The sequence below is a fragment of the Zalophus californianus genome, chromosome 7 (assembly GCF_009762305.2).
Source record: "Zalophus californianus isolate mZalCal1 chromosome 7, mZalCal1.pri.v2, whole genome shotgun sequence".
Classification (NCBI taxonomy): Eukaryota; Metazoa; Chordata; class Mammalia; order Carnivora; family Otariidae; genus Zalophus; species Zalophus californianus.
In genome coordinates this window covers 126,466,436-126,480,104 of record NC_045601.1, presented here as the reverse complement: position 1 = coordinate 126,480,104, position 13,669 = coordinate 126,466,436, and the positions used below count along the sequence as shown (strand labels likewise).

The window sequence follows — 13,669 nt, the reverse complement described above, 5'->3', positions numbered from 1 at the left end:
CAGTTTTCCTTTAATTACGTGTTTCGGATTAGAGCTGTGGGAAACCTTGTAGTCTGAGTTTGGCTAGGGCTTTATGGAACATATTATTGCTCCGATTTGCTTTGTTTTCACGCAAGCTTATATTTCATGATTTATTTGCCTTAAATTTTAGGTTTGTGAATTTAGGGTCAAAACAGATGTAAAGGGTACCACAGGTTATAGCACTATGACTAGTGGCCTAGGTTTTCTAGAAGTTCTGTAAAACTCAGCACGACTTTAATGGAGCCAGCCTTCCCCTCCATGATGAAGCCACACAACCTCCTCAGCAAAAGCCATGCTGGAAGAGTGTGAGTTTGATAAATGCAAATGTCATTTTGTCCCCATGGACATGTATGTACGGGCACCAAAACAACAAAAAGCCAAACAGAGGGCGACAGTATACCAGCTCTGCTGGGCTTTTCACCACTCAAACTCCCAATATTATACTCAGAAACAAATGTTATTTATTCCTGAAAAAAAGAAAGCACCTTAAAAATGTTTTTTTCCTGTCAAGGAAATAAAAATCATTATTCTTCAGAAAGCTGACTTTGACTATTAGTAAAAAAGTGCAAGTAGATACCCAGTACTGAAATCTTTTCTACTTAGCCATCAGGTCATTTATGCTGGTGATATGTGGCCTGAGGGAAGATGGTAAACTCGTTTACCTGTTGGGAGGTTGATTTGCCTCTGGTTTACTATTTGCATATATGTAAGTAGTCCTCCCTTCCTCCCTCCCTCCCTCCCTCCCTTCCTTCCTTCCTTCCTTCCTTCCTTCCTTCCTTCCTTCTTTCCTTCCTTCCTTCCTTCTTTCCTTCCTTCCTTCCTTCCCTCCCCCCCTCCTTCCTTCCTTCCTTCCTTCCTTCCCTCCCGCCCTCCTTCCTTCCTTCCTTCCCTCCCTCCCTCCCTCCCTCCCTCCCTCCCTCCCTCCTTCCTTCCTTCCTTCCTTCAATGGGTAACCAAATAATCCAAGGGTCAGATCATCCTAAATGGTAACATGGCACTTGATTTTGCTTTTGAGAAAATTCATCTGTTACACTTTTGTTGGAGGTAGCGGTAGTGAGGAGGAGCGTTAGGAAAGGGTTTGGGTTAAGTTAGCTTTGCTCTGGGTATGTCCCAAACATTGTGTGGAATAGACTTACACAAAAATCCTTTCTTTGTTTATTTGAAAATCAAATTTAATTGAGCATCCTGTATTTTTTATTTGCTCAGTCAGTTTAAACCGGTCAGGTGGGAGCGCGAAAGGGATCCCGGGAGTTTTCCCAGCCCCCTCCCTATAGGTGGAGGGCTCCATTTTGTTTGGCTTGGACCTTGAGGTAGGTATTCAGTTCCAGTGGCGTGCTGCCTCCCTCCCCATGAGAAAGAGGGGAGTAATAAGAGTTTCTAAAGATCTTTCTGAGTCCCAGTCAATACATTATATTAATGAAACTTATCACTTGAAGTGAACCCTGGTAGCCGCCCTTGCTGTCCTACTAACTGCCTACAGGCTATTAAGGCAAGGTGAAGGTTTGAGAGGAAAGTGGGAGAGGAAAATCTGGAGATGCAATGAACCCTTCACTCTCCTATCAGCTATTCTAGAACAGCTCTTTCAGCAGGAAGCATCCGCGAGCAAACTTTTACGCTCTGAATGATGCTTCTGCTCATAGGAAACTTTTCAATGTGTTTCCTCCATGGGTGTCTGGGTCTTTTGTTTTCAGCTGTGCTTTGCACAGGAGCTGGAAAGCTAACTCCCCAAAAGTGAACTTCCTCTCCTTCTATAAACTGACCCCTGGTGGTTGCTATAGCAACTGCAAAGAGCGCATAATGAGCTGTGTAAACAAGCCCGCTTCCCAGTGCTCGGGCAGGGCAAGCCCACGGGAGAGTGGAGGGGAAGGAATTTGATGGGCCTGAAAAGTGGTTCTTGGGGAGAGTTGGAGGCGCTGCAAAACCTCCCCGCCCTGGCCCGTCCCTCCCTTCCCTTCTCTCCTCCCCTCTCACCTCTTGACTTCCCACCAGGCCAGGAGAGGAGACAAAGACTGTAGGAGGGGAGCGGTGCAAGGGCCTGCCTTGGACGCTGCGGAGTCCAACGCCATGCGACCGAAAAATGAAATCTAAACATTTACCCAGAGCCCCAGGCGAGAGATGTGCCATCCTGACCCTGACAAACAAGCCACCTGTGTCGGTGCCTCACCTGCTTCAGGCCAGGCTGCTGTGGGTTGGGGGGTGGGGGGGGGCGGGGGGTGGGGATGGATTCTCCAGCCCTCAGCTACAACAACTTGGGCAGAACCCGAGACAGGAGCCGGAAGATTTCTTAGACCCGCACCGCTGATGTTGATGCTTTGTCCTTTTTTGGAAGGAGGGAAGGATGAAGGCACACAGTACCTAAGAGTTTTATGATTGTGAAGCTAAACACACACATGCACGCACACACATAAACGCACGCACACACTTTTTTCTTCTCCAGGAACTTGGCTGCTACTTGCAGGAAACTGTGCATATAATAGCAGAGGTCACAGCATTATTTTCGGTTCTCTTTGGTTAACTCTCTCCCACCCTCATCCAACTGGCTGCAAAGGAAAAGTTTTCTACCCTAAATACGAAATTTACGATGCCTAGGACACCGCGATGTCCCTATAACCTTCCTAAAAAGATGATGTACATTGGTGGATTGGGTGAGAAATCCTGTATTTCATGTCTTACATGGTCAGTATAGGTTTTCTTCTTTCTGTGAAAGTCAATGTTTTGTCAGTCCCCTGATAAGAAGTCTAGTGTAAGGAACTGAATTTACTTTTAGAGTAATCCTTTTTATGGTACTCTTTGACGTTTTAGAGTATTCCCCATCTATTATTTCATTAGATCCTTACAGCAACCCCCAGAATCACAGAGGGGAAATTATATCTCTGGTGAATTCCTCAGACAAGGACATGAACATAAGAGAGATTAGATGACCGTATTGCAGAGATATTGGGGCTTCAAACTGGGTATAAAAGGAGTTATCAAGGTATGTATTGCTCTTACTACCAAGATACCAAATCTCCCTGTATGTATCAGTCTAGATACCAAAGAAAATTTATGTAAGCCTCATATTATATATAAACCATAAAACTTTAGATTTATATGGCATTTTCCTCCAGTACATCCAAATAATTCTACCTAATATTATTGTTTACATTATCTTTTCATAATAGGTGACCAGGTCCTACTGTTTTAATTTGATTCCTCACTCTTGCCTGGTTTTCATTTTGTCAACTGCCATTAATATGCTCCCATCATTTTCCTTTAAAACCATATTAACAGCTACGGTCCAAGGCTGACATGCTTTAAGCTTAATTCGTCTTAGTGAGAAAGAAGAAATAACAGGCCTCCCCATCGTTCTTGCTTGTTCCACACAATTTCTTCTTCTTTTTCTCCTTCTAAATTGAGTCATTGGCCACAGCATTTGTGGGAACACCCCTCCCTGCTGGGTTGGCTATGCTTTTGTGATATGTGGGGGGAGATAAAGGGAAGGGACCTCTGGGCTGGCCATGCTGTCTCCTCAGGGAAAATAGGAGAATTTATAAAAAAGTAGTGTTTTGGAGCCCACCCTTTCCTTATTACCGTTCAGTGGTGGGAAGAGATGACTGTCTTCTACTAGATATAATCCATTTTCCCAGGGACCTGTCAGTGGCGCCCTTGTGGGTGGGATGAGTAGGGAATCAAAGAATACATTCATTCCTCTAAGACCCAGGGACTAGATTCTGATGGCATCCCATCCCTCCCTTGGAACAAGATTCGTGCCTTTGTCATTGGAAGGTATCAGTAGTGTTGAGGTTCCATGGAGACCACATTTGCTATCCCCAGCTGTAGGCATTATTCCCTCAGATGGTGCAAAATATTACCAGCAGACTTTTCAGACCTGGATGCCTCCTCCTCTAGGTTCAAAACATCAGCAAGCTCTGGAGCCAAGAACCGCCCCCCCCCCCCCCCCCCGCCGCCAGGTCTACAGGAACCAGCCCATTCTATGGATATTTTAAAGGGTCCCCTGAATTTTTGGGTCTTCCAGGTCATATGTAGGGGCCTCCCTCACCCTGGGGGAGTAACTCCTGATAGCTTCTTTGCCATAAAATCTCTAGTTCTTAGAACAGAGAGAAAAAGCATAAAGTGTTATTGCTGGGGAAAAAAAACCTAGAGATCTTTAATTGGAACTAGGTTTTCCACATTTAAATGTCAGGGTTCCTTTCATTGTCAAAATGTTCCTGTGTGATAGTAGTTAAGACTTATTCATTCTAGACTAAAGCTGTCTAGTAGAAAACTTGTGGGAATCGAAGGCAGGATCTTGAAGAGTTATTTGTATATCCATGTTCATAGTGACATTATTCACAATAGTCAAAAATTGGAAGCAACCCAAGTGTCCAATGAGAGATGAATGGACAAACAAAACATGGTTTATACATACAGTGGAATATGATTCAGCCTTAGAGAGGAAGGAACTTCTAACACACGTTACGACATGGATGAACCTTGAGAACATTATGCTTAGTGAAACAAGCCAGTCACAAAAGGACAAATACTGTATGATTGCACTTATGTGAGGTCCCTAGAGTAGGCAAGTTCATAGAGACAGAAAGTGGAAGGGTGGTTGCCAGAGGCTGTGGGGGTGGGAAGAATGGGGAGTTCATGTTGAATGGGTACAGAGTTTCAGCTTGGGATGTTGAAAAAATTCTGGAGATGGATGGTGGTGGTGTTTGCACAACAGTGTGACTGAACTTAATGCTACTGACCTGCACTTCAAAAGGGTTAAGAGGGTAAATTTTATGTTATGTGTATCTTACAACAATAAAAAAAGAATGGTTGAGAATAATTTTAATAATATATCACATTTTACCCAACAGAACCAGAATATTATCAGTTCACATGAAATCAATACTAAAAAAGTATTGAGATAGTTTTTAGTCTTTATTTATTTATTTGTTTATTTATTTTGTTAAAGATTTTATTTATTTATTTGACACACACACAGAGAGAGAGAGGGAGAGAGAGGGAGAGCAGGAACACAAGCAGGGGGAGTGGGAGAGGGAGAAGCAGGCTTCCTACCAAGTAGGGAGCCTGATGTGGGGCTCGATCCCAGGACCCTGGGATCATGACCTGAGCCGAAGGCAGGCGCTTAACGACTGAGCCACTCAGGCACCCCTAGTCTTTTTTTAGATGAAGTCTTGGAAAACCATTTTATACTTTACACTTTGAGCATATCACAATGGCCACATGTCAAGTGCTCAGTAGCCACGTGTGGCTAGTGGCTATCATATTGGATGATGTATTGCCTTAGACAATATTTGGTGGGAATATGACTTCAAGGACCCCTTACAGCTGCTCCCAGACCCCTAGAGTTCCTTGAAGCATGGGTTGGGACCTTGATGACAGTCACACACCAGGTGTCTTTCTCCTTCAAAAAGAAAGAGACTGAGAGAAACAGATTGTAACCCTCAGTTGTTGATAGCCAGGTGCCCAGCCTGGACAGAGCTGGCTCCTGAGCAATCGCCCGCAGATATGGTTTAGTGACTAAGGTTACTGATATCTGAGCAGAAAGAAAGAAAAAGAAAGAAAGAAAAGACAGAAAGAAAGAAGGAAAGATGAAAGAAAGGAAAGAAAGAAAGAAAGAAAGAAAGAAAGAAAGAAAGAAAGAAAGAAAGAAAGAAAGAAGAAAGAAAGAAAGAAAGAAAGAAAGAAAGAAAGAAAGAAAGAAAGAAAGAAAGAAAGAAAGAAAGAAAGAAAGAAAGAAAGAAAGAAAAAGAAAGGAAGAAAGAAAGAAAGAAAGAAAAGTCCTTAAGAACTGGAAATTGGGAGGTAAAGGATTTGATTTGAGGATAATTAGGGCTTGATGGGAAAAGTCTCATGCAATCTAGAATTCTCATCACTGTTAAACAAAAGGAGTTCTATTATGATCCTTCTTGGATAGCTTAATGAGTCAGTTTCTTTTTTTCCTTCCCTCTCTCCTTCCCTCCCTCCTACCCTTTTGAGTGTTCTTGTCTGGGCCTCTCTGACAGGTGTCTGTTTCTCTGGAAGTCTGATAAGAGCTGTTCGCCTGCTTTCCCCCAGCCCCTTCCCTTTTGTTTCTCAGGCTGGGTAGGCAGAGAACATGGTATGTCTCCAAAGCAGAGGGCTGCAGTTCTCCCCACAGCCACCCTGCTGCTGTGGGGAAGCCTGCGGGTTTCTGGAAGAGTGCTCACTGAGAATGCTAAGCCTCCTCCCAGACCTTCTGGCTTCTCTGCTGGGGATGTGGAGGGTCTGCCTGCAGCCTAATCCACTACCGCAAATTCCTATGCTTCCAGATACCACTCCCTCACCTGTGAGAGACTCCAACTTGCCGGCTGTCCAAGGAAGACAAAATGGAGCATTGCCCCACGGCCCAGTAAGGGAGATTCCTGTTATGCATGCCTGCCAATTCTTAAGATGATGAGCACTGGATTTGATTAGAAGCGGGTTTTCTCACACATAACCCCGCCCACCAGCCAGCCAAACTGCAGATGAGCACCATGTATGCCAAACAAATGTTGTTGGCAGAGGATGAGCAAGGCTTTGTCCAACCCTCCTCTACGGGGTGAGTGATGCCATGGCGCACGCAGACATGTGTGTGTGTGTGTGTGTGTGTGTGTGTGTATGCTTATAAATAAGCAGGGTGTGAGACAGAGGCAGAAATGGGCCAGTTTCAGTTCCTATCATTGTTTTACAACCTCAGAATTAATTTCCTCCTCCAGAAAGTCAAGGGGACAGTGTCACCAGCCATGCACAGCCCTGTCCCCTCTGAGGGGTGGCTACTAAAGACCGCTCAGTAAGCACAGATGCAAGGCTTGGGTTTCTCAAGCTTGAGAAGGAACCAATTGCTAGGAAGGGAAGGGGCGTGGCTGATGGCACAGGGTCTGCCCCTCCTGAAACCCGGCCACCCCTCTACCCGCCTCCTTGGAATTGCAAAACTCATCCTAGTTGGTTAGGCCTTGGGCTCCTTGGTCCCCCTGGGTTTTCCACAACACAGGTTTGTTTGGCTGCATGGGCTCCACAAAGAACCCTGGGATGTTTTGACACCAGAATTTGGGAAAATCAGTGCCCTGGTGATTCAGAAAAGTAGCTGAAGGAGCACTGTGGCTCCAACGCTGTGCCGATCCAAGGGCACCCTCCCAGGCCAGCCTCTGGGGACCAGGCTGTGTGTGGCGTCCAGATGTTGGGCTGAGGTTGGGAATCAGAGGTAGCATGCTACCAGGCCTCCCTCCTCCTCTGATGGCCATGGATGACTGTTGGCTCTGCCCACCAGTCTCAGGCCTCATTCAGGCAGGTTCTCAACACCCAGGCTGCAGTGCAGGTCGACAGCAGACAATCCAAGGCAAATAAGGATGATGGCATCTACGCTGCTTGGATTCCCCTTGGGATTAATGTCTCATGAATAAACAGTCCACAAAGCCCATATTCATAGAAACGCTTAGGATGTAGAACTGAAGGCAGATTGGTGCCTGTGGGCAGCCTGGGACAGGGGGGCATGGAGGACTGGGTGGGACTCGGAAGGGGCGGAAACCAGGGGGCTGCCTGCTCAGGGACTGGGAAGTGGCTCCATTTGCAGAGTGGTAGGGAGGACGTGAGACCCAGCTGGGAACTCCTGTCACAGCGTCAGTCACAAGAGCTGAGCCCGGACGAGATGACTAGCTGCTCACAGCCCAGGGACCAGGAAAAATAAACAATACTCATTAACTGAGCTGTCCTGCGGGAATGAGATGGGCTTCGTTTCATGTTGAATTTGCTCCAGTACTCACGGCCCTGAAAATCCCTTAAGGGAGCTGCCTTGTGCTAGGTTGAGTGATTACACTTTTTTTTTTTTAAGAAAAAAGTCTGAAGCAAATATGGCAAAACGTGAAAGCAAATTAACGGTGGGTACCTGGGGGCTCAGCTGTATTATTTCTATACTTTTCTATATATTTTGATTATTTTGTGATCAAGAAAGCATGTACTTAAAATGAAGGAACGGAGCATTCTTGATTTTATCCGGCAGAAACTGTTCTGGGATGCGGTTGACTCTCTCTCTTCTTGCCTCTTTTGTGAAGAGTCCAGGCAGGGCCAGGAATGCTGGACTCACGGACAGCTGTGTTTTGTACCCCCCTCCTCCGCAACCCTCCCACACCCCTGCACCCTAGTAAGGCAGCAGCACCAGCCTGGGGTTGGCACACCAGGAAATCCTGGTCCTGGTATCACCACATCCTTACAACTCAGCTGATCCCAAGGCGTGCAGCGGAGGGAGGCATCATACTGGCTTCGTGGGCCTCTGTGGCTGGCTGGGAACATCGACGATGATGATTCATCGGGAAGTCAGTAGTAATCTCCTCTGTTTCCCAAAGAGGGGGGAATGGTAGCACCGCAGGGTGATCTGCCTGAAGCCACAGAGGGAAGATAAATAACTGGGAGGAAAAACTAGAGCTGAATAGCTCCTGCTGAGATTTAAGGCCTGAAGCTTGTGAGCTGTTCTGGGAAGGGCTTGGTTCTCCCAGCGAAGGGCCTATGTGATGTGACTGTGGGTCTCAGTGGAGCCCTGGCCATTCAGTGGCTTCTCCAGACCATGGGGTCTACCTCTGTCCAGGCCTGCAGAGTTGCCCTACGGCACAGATCCTTGCCAATTCCCTGCAGGCCAGCTCCTAGGAGAGGGGACTACGGTCCAGACACTTGAAGAAGGTGGTTTGCAGCTCAGGAACTGGTAAGACTGGTTTCCAGTGCTGACAGCCACTAGGCAATGCCAGGAGGACAGGGTGAGGAGAAGCACTTGGGGTGGGCAGAAGGCAGAGCAGCTGCTACCAATTTAAAGGCGACTAGAAAAGCTTCTGGAATCTCCAGCTCTACTGGCCATTGCCCCTGGACATTCTGTCCCTAGGATATGATCCTGTAATATGGTGACCTCTTTGTTAAACCGTCCAGGAATAAATTGTGTTGGAAGTAAAATCCAAGGGCCCGGCATCCCCTTAAGAATTACCAGGGGTCTGATTTTACCCTAAACCACTTGCTTTCGTCTCAGAAAAAGTTGAGACCACAAAGTATTTTTAAATGGCAAGTATGGCTTGGATTAAAAGTGTTCCTTTTATGGCGCCTGGCTGGCTCAGTTGGTCTTGATCTCGGGGTCGTGAGTTCAAGCCCCACGTTGGGCAGAGAGCTTACTTAAAAAAAAAAAGTTCCTTTTATAGAGGAATTTTATTTTTGTTGTCGAGCTTTTTATTTTTTAAGTCAAGACTTGAAGTATAGTTACTATAGCATCTTACATAAAATGTTTTCTTTGAGTACCTTTGTTTCAGGCCCTTGGAAACAAATGTCATCACTCAGGGAGTCATAACTTGAACAGTTGGGTCTTCTGTTCTATCAGGGCGTTTGAGGAGTTAGCTCTGTTTGCTACTCCAGAATTACAGCCCTCCCATATTTTTTAGGAGAGGCAAAGCTTCATTAACCTGGACTATTTATCAGTGGTTTTTAAAGACAGGGAAATGTTTATTTTATGAGAACATTGGTCCCACCTTAATTTGCAAGGGATTAAAAAAAGTCACTACCATGAAACATAATAGGGAAGTATTTGGTTCTTGTGAAACCCACTAATGTTTGTGATGGAATTTCTTCTACATAAAAACACCCTGGAAATAATTTTCCAGTTGTCCCATCTTCCATGTTGTCTTGGTATTGGGTTTTTTCAAAGCCCATGGAGGGGAAATGTTGCAGGCATGGAGGGATCCCACAGTCCACTTGTCTTGCCTCACAAGAGCTCAGATGGTCTGCTGCCTTGTTCGTTGCGTTGTTCTCGGCTTCCTTACCCAGAGGAAAGTCCCCATGGCCCATTTTCTGTGCAGTGCTTTTCCACTCTTTCATAATCTATTATTGTGACCTTGAGATGCAAAGAGGAGGCTTTGGCAGGGTGTGCTTCACGTGGAGCCAGCTCTGCTGCAAGCTGGGCCCCGGTCCCACACGCCCGTGGCTTTTGTTGCCCTGTGCACCCCAGAGGACATGCCTCTGCCTGTCGTCATGCATCCTGGCACCCCAGCCAGGGGCTGTAGGATCCCGGAGGCCGAAAGGACTCCTGTCAGTTTCCCTGAGAAGTACTGTGCTCTTGGGGGGCTGGGTCAGAAGGAGTGTGTGTGCATGTGCGCGCGCGTGTGTGTGTGTTTGAGAAAGACACACAGAGAGACAGAGCAAGGCAGAGACAGACAGAACTAAGAGCTCAAAAATCTACTTTAAAAGTGGATTGCAAGTTATTTTTTTTCTAGGATTGTCCCTGATGGATTTGATTCTTGTATAAATCTGTTAGAAAAGCCATACACTCTATGCAAGACAGTTTATTCTTCAGTGAAGACATAGAGTCTCTGAGAAGAACACCAGGCAACAGGAGGATGGCTGGGCATGCCAGAGTGCAGGAAGCAGGGGAAGGAAGCCCAGCACGGAGGGAAAGTGCTGGAAACCCCAGCTGCCCGCAGTGCTGGGCTCCACCCCGGGTCCCTCGCTCTTTGCCCACTGCGCCGAGCCTCGATCTTCTCTCCCTTTTCAGCCTGGTCTGAGCTGGCAGATGCTCTTGCCAAAGCTTACTTCATCAGATGAAATGAAGGGGAAATCTGATTTGCCACTAATTGGACTTACTGTAGACAATTAAGTTTAAACTGACATGAAGGAACTATCAGACACTGGGATTTTCAGTGTTTTTCTTCATATTACCGGGAACTTTTTCCAGAATCTAAGTGATTATGAATTGAGATATTGAATGCAGTATCAGGATTTTAAGTCACTTTAAGTCAGGATACTGGAAATAGCCGTGTGTGCCCTATTATTATATAAATTAACATATACCCTATGTGTATATGAAGTATATGGGGTGTGGTGTGTGTATAGGATATGATAAATATACACAGTGTATATATAGTACATGGGTTGTATCTATATGTAGTAAGTGAGATGGATCTCTCTCTTTCTCTCTCTCTCTCTCTCTCTGGGTAAGCAAGAGCATTTAATACTAAGTGCACAGGATGTTTTCCTTTTATTTTCTAAAATAACCTAGTCTTTAATTCCTGTCGTGATCAATCATTCACAGATAAAGAGGGCCGGGATGCTGTTCCTGGGCATTCCGATTCCTTCCTTGAAGTGAATTTACCACCTGCACTGACCTTTCAAAGGTTTTCTTTTCTTTTTTTTTTTATTATTATGTTATATTAATCACCACACATTACATCATTAGTTTTTGATGTAGTGTTCCATGATTCATTGTTTGCATATAACACCCAGTGCTCCATGCAGAACGTGCCCCGTTTAATACCCATCGCCAGGTCAAAGGTTTTCAACCATCACCTCCCTAAACACTTCCAGTGAAATTTCTGCCAATCCCCCTTGTCTAGTCTTAGACCTCGTTCTCCAAAGCAGGTGCATCTGTCCCACCAACTGATCCAGCCAGTCATTTAATCCCTCATTAAATGAATTAAACCATTACTCAACAAACACTTATTGGCTGCCCACTCTGGGGAAAGCTCTGTGGACACTGCAAATGCGGTGTGTGCATGTGCGTGCGTGCGTGCGTGTGTATGAGAGACAGAGGGTGCCTCAGGTACTTGCTGCTCCCAAGGTGACACACAGAAGTACACACACATTCCACTTTCGTGCTGATTTCGACTCCACAGTTCCTGGGCCACGTAAGTCATTCCTCAAACCACGTTCCCCCAGGTCAGAGCCAGCCACCTGCTTTTATTACACCGCCTGCTATTTATGTTTCTGTTTCTGGTGCCCAGTGACCCCCCGAGGAGAGCTGTAAGAAGAAGGGGATGTGGACACCTCGTCCTCATCTGCTGGCTGCGCTCCGCGGAACTGCAGGGAGGGCCGTCTCCAGGGGAGGTGGCGGTGATGGGGGACCGGGAAACTGCAGGACACAGTACTCACTAACCGCCGCCCCCCGCCAAGGTTTCTCCTGACAAAGGCTGTCTCTGCTCTCCGTGATCCCTTCTGGACACTTCCAGGTGAACACGCATCTTGTACGGCAAAACGCCGTCTGTGTGTGCCTGCTCCCGCACTGGCCACGGTCTAAGACCCCCCATTCTGCACACGGTGGGGGCTGCACTATATTTTTGGAGCTGAGGTCAGACATTTGCTCCCATCCTCACTCCCAGGCTGCTGTGCAGACCCTTTTAAAGTGGGGCAGGTGTGATCAGGGCATCATGGGGAACACGTGGGGTAGACAGTGACCGGGACCCAGAAGCTTGGGTCTCGCTCATGGTCACATCAGCTCTCTGGGTCCCAGTTTCTTCCTCTGACCCAAAGGGTTTGGACTAGCACAGCCCTGGGCCTCCAACCTTGACCTATATGGTTCAGCCGAGCATGGTGGCCTTCCTTCTGCTCGGGAAAGGCGAGGCCTTCCTCCAGGCCCCGGGCAAGCACGTGGGTAGGTCTTGGGTGGTCCGACCTGGACAGAGGCCTTGTCTGCCAGATAATCTGTGCAGGAATGTCCTCGGTTCTCAGGGCCGGTGTTTATAACTGCTGAGGAGGATTGTAATGAAGAAATGCCCTTCACTGAAAAACCAGAAATACTCCCTGAGCCCCTGCTGGGGGCAGCGCACACTGTGGGCAACACAGGGGAACGTGAGGGCAGACCCGGCCCTCCAGGGCCTCCAGCCTAATGGAGCGGCTCCTTGTCTTGCACTTCCTTGCTCTAATCCAAGGCGGCGGATGAGCAGAATTTGTCTACACTGATGTTGCAGGTACCAGGAGAAGCACCGAGGCAGACGGGGTGCTCTTCAGCTTTTCCAGCCATTAGCTTCTCTGTGCCAGACCTCCTGTGCTCTGTCCTGTCACAGTGCACCGGTGTGTGCAAACGGCATCCTTCCCCTTTCCTTCCCACGGCTCCTGAATTCGGGTCTTCCAGGCTCACCATCCGAGTGGCCTCACGTGGTCTTTCTGTTTTCAACCTGCATTATAGCTCTGCCTATACCTTGCTTTTATTTTTTTTTTTTAAGATTTTATTTATTTATTTGAGAGAGAGAGAATGAGAGAGAGAGCACATGAGAGGGGGGAGGGTCAGAGGGAGAAGCAGACTCCCTGCTGAGCAGGGAGCCCGATGCGGGACTCGATCCCGGGACTCCAGGATCATGACCTGAGCCGAAGGCAGTCGCTTAACCAACTGAGCCACCCAGGCGCCCCTACACCTGCTTTTAGTAAGACCTAACTTTCTGCTGCCTGCCTCCCACCTGGGGTCATTCATTCACCACGCCCAAGGTTACGGTGTTCAGTAATATCACTACTCATTTTTACCAGATTCTATATACCATATATATATGTCTTTTTTACCCGGTGGTAGCCGACCTGACCAGGGATAAGAAACAGAATTAATATACATGTAAGGAAAGGGACCACAGATTCCAAGCCTTCATATAACTATATCTTTCTCTCTGTCTCTCTGTCTGACTTAACATAACTCACTGCTCAGTTGTCTCCTGGTGCTCGTGGCAATTTATTCCCCTGTAGATGGATATGATTCAAGAGAAAAGATACTGCTTAGAAGAATGGAACAATACAGACCATGTTTATAAAGGTCCCTAACCAGCTGAATGTGACTCCTGATAGATGTTCCTGTCTTAGAGATAGCTAAGCCAGTGGTCATTCCCTCATGCCTTCCTTTTGGCTGAGCCCTGCCTGTCTGCACGCTTTTTCAGGA

At 46.9% G+C, this 13,669-nt stretch overlaps 1 long non-coding RNA gene across 5 annotated transcripts in view; it reads left to right on the top strand.

Moving 5' to 3' along the window:
• The window catches only part of LOC118357215, a 76,020-nt gene that overhangs the window by 20,860 nt on the left and 41,491 nt on the right, over positions 1-13,669 (top strand). For 3 of the 5 annotated variants that reach the window (XR_004820224.1, XR_004820222.1, XR_004820223.1), the window contains exon 2: positions 6,303-6,571. This is a non-coding gene — a long non-coding RNA (uncharacterized LOC118357215). Of the gene's footprint in view, positions 1-2,250; positions 2,667-2,850; positions 2,996-6,302; positions 6,572-11,753; positions 11,979-13,669 lie in introns of those variants that run through there. The other 2 variants (XR_004820226.1, XR_004820225.1) reach the window with 2 other exon arrangements.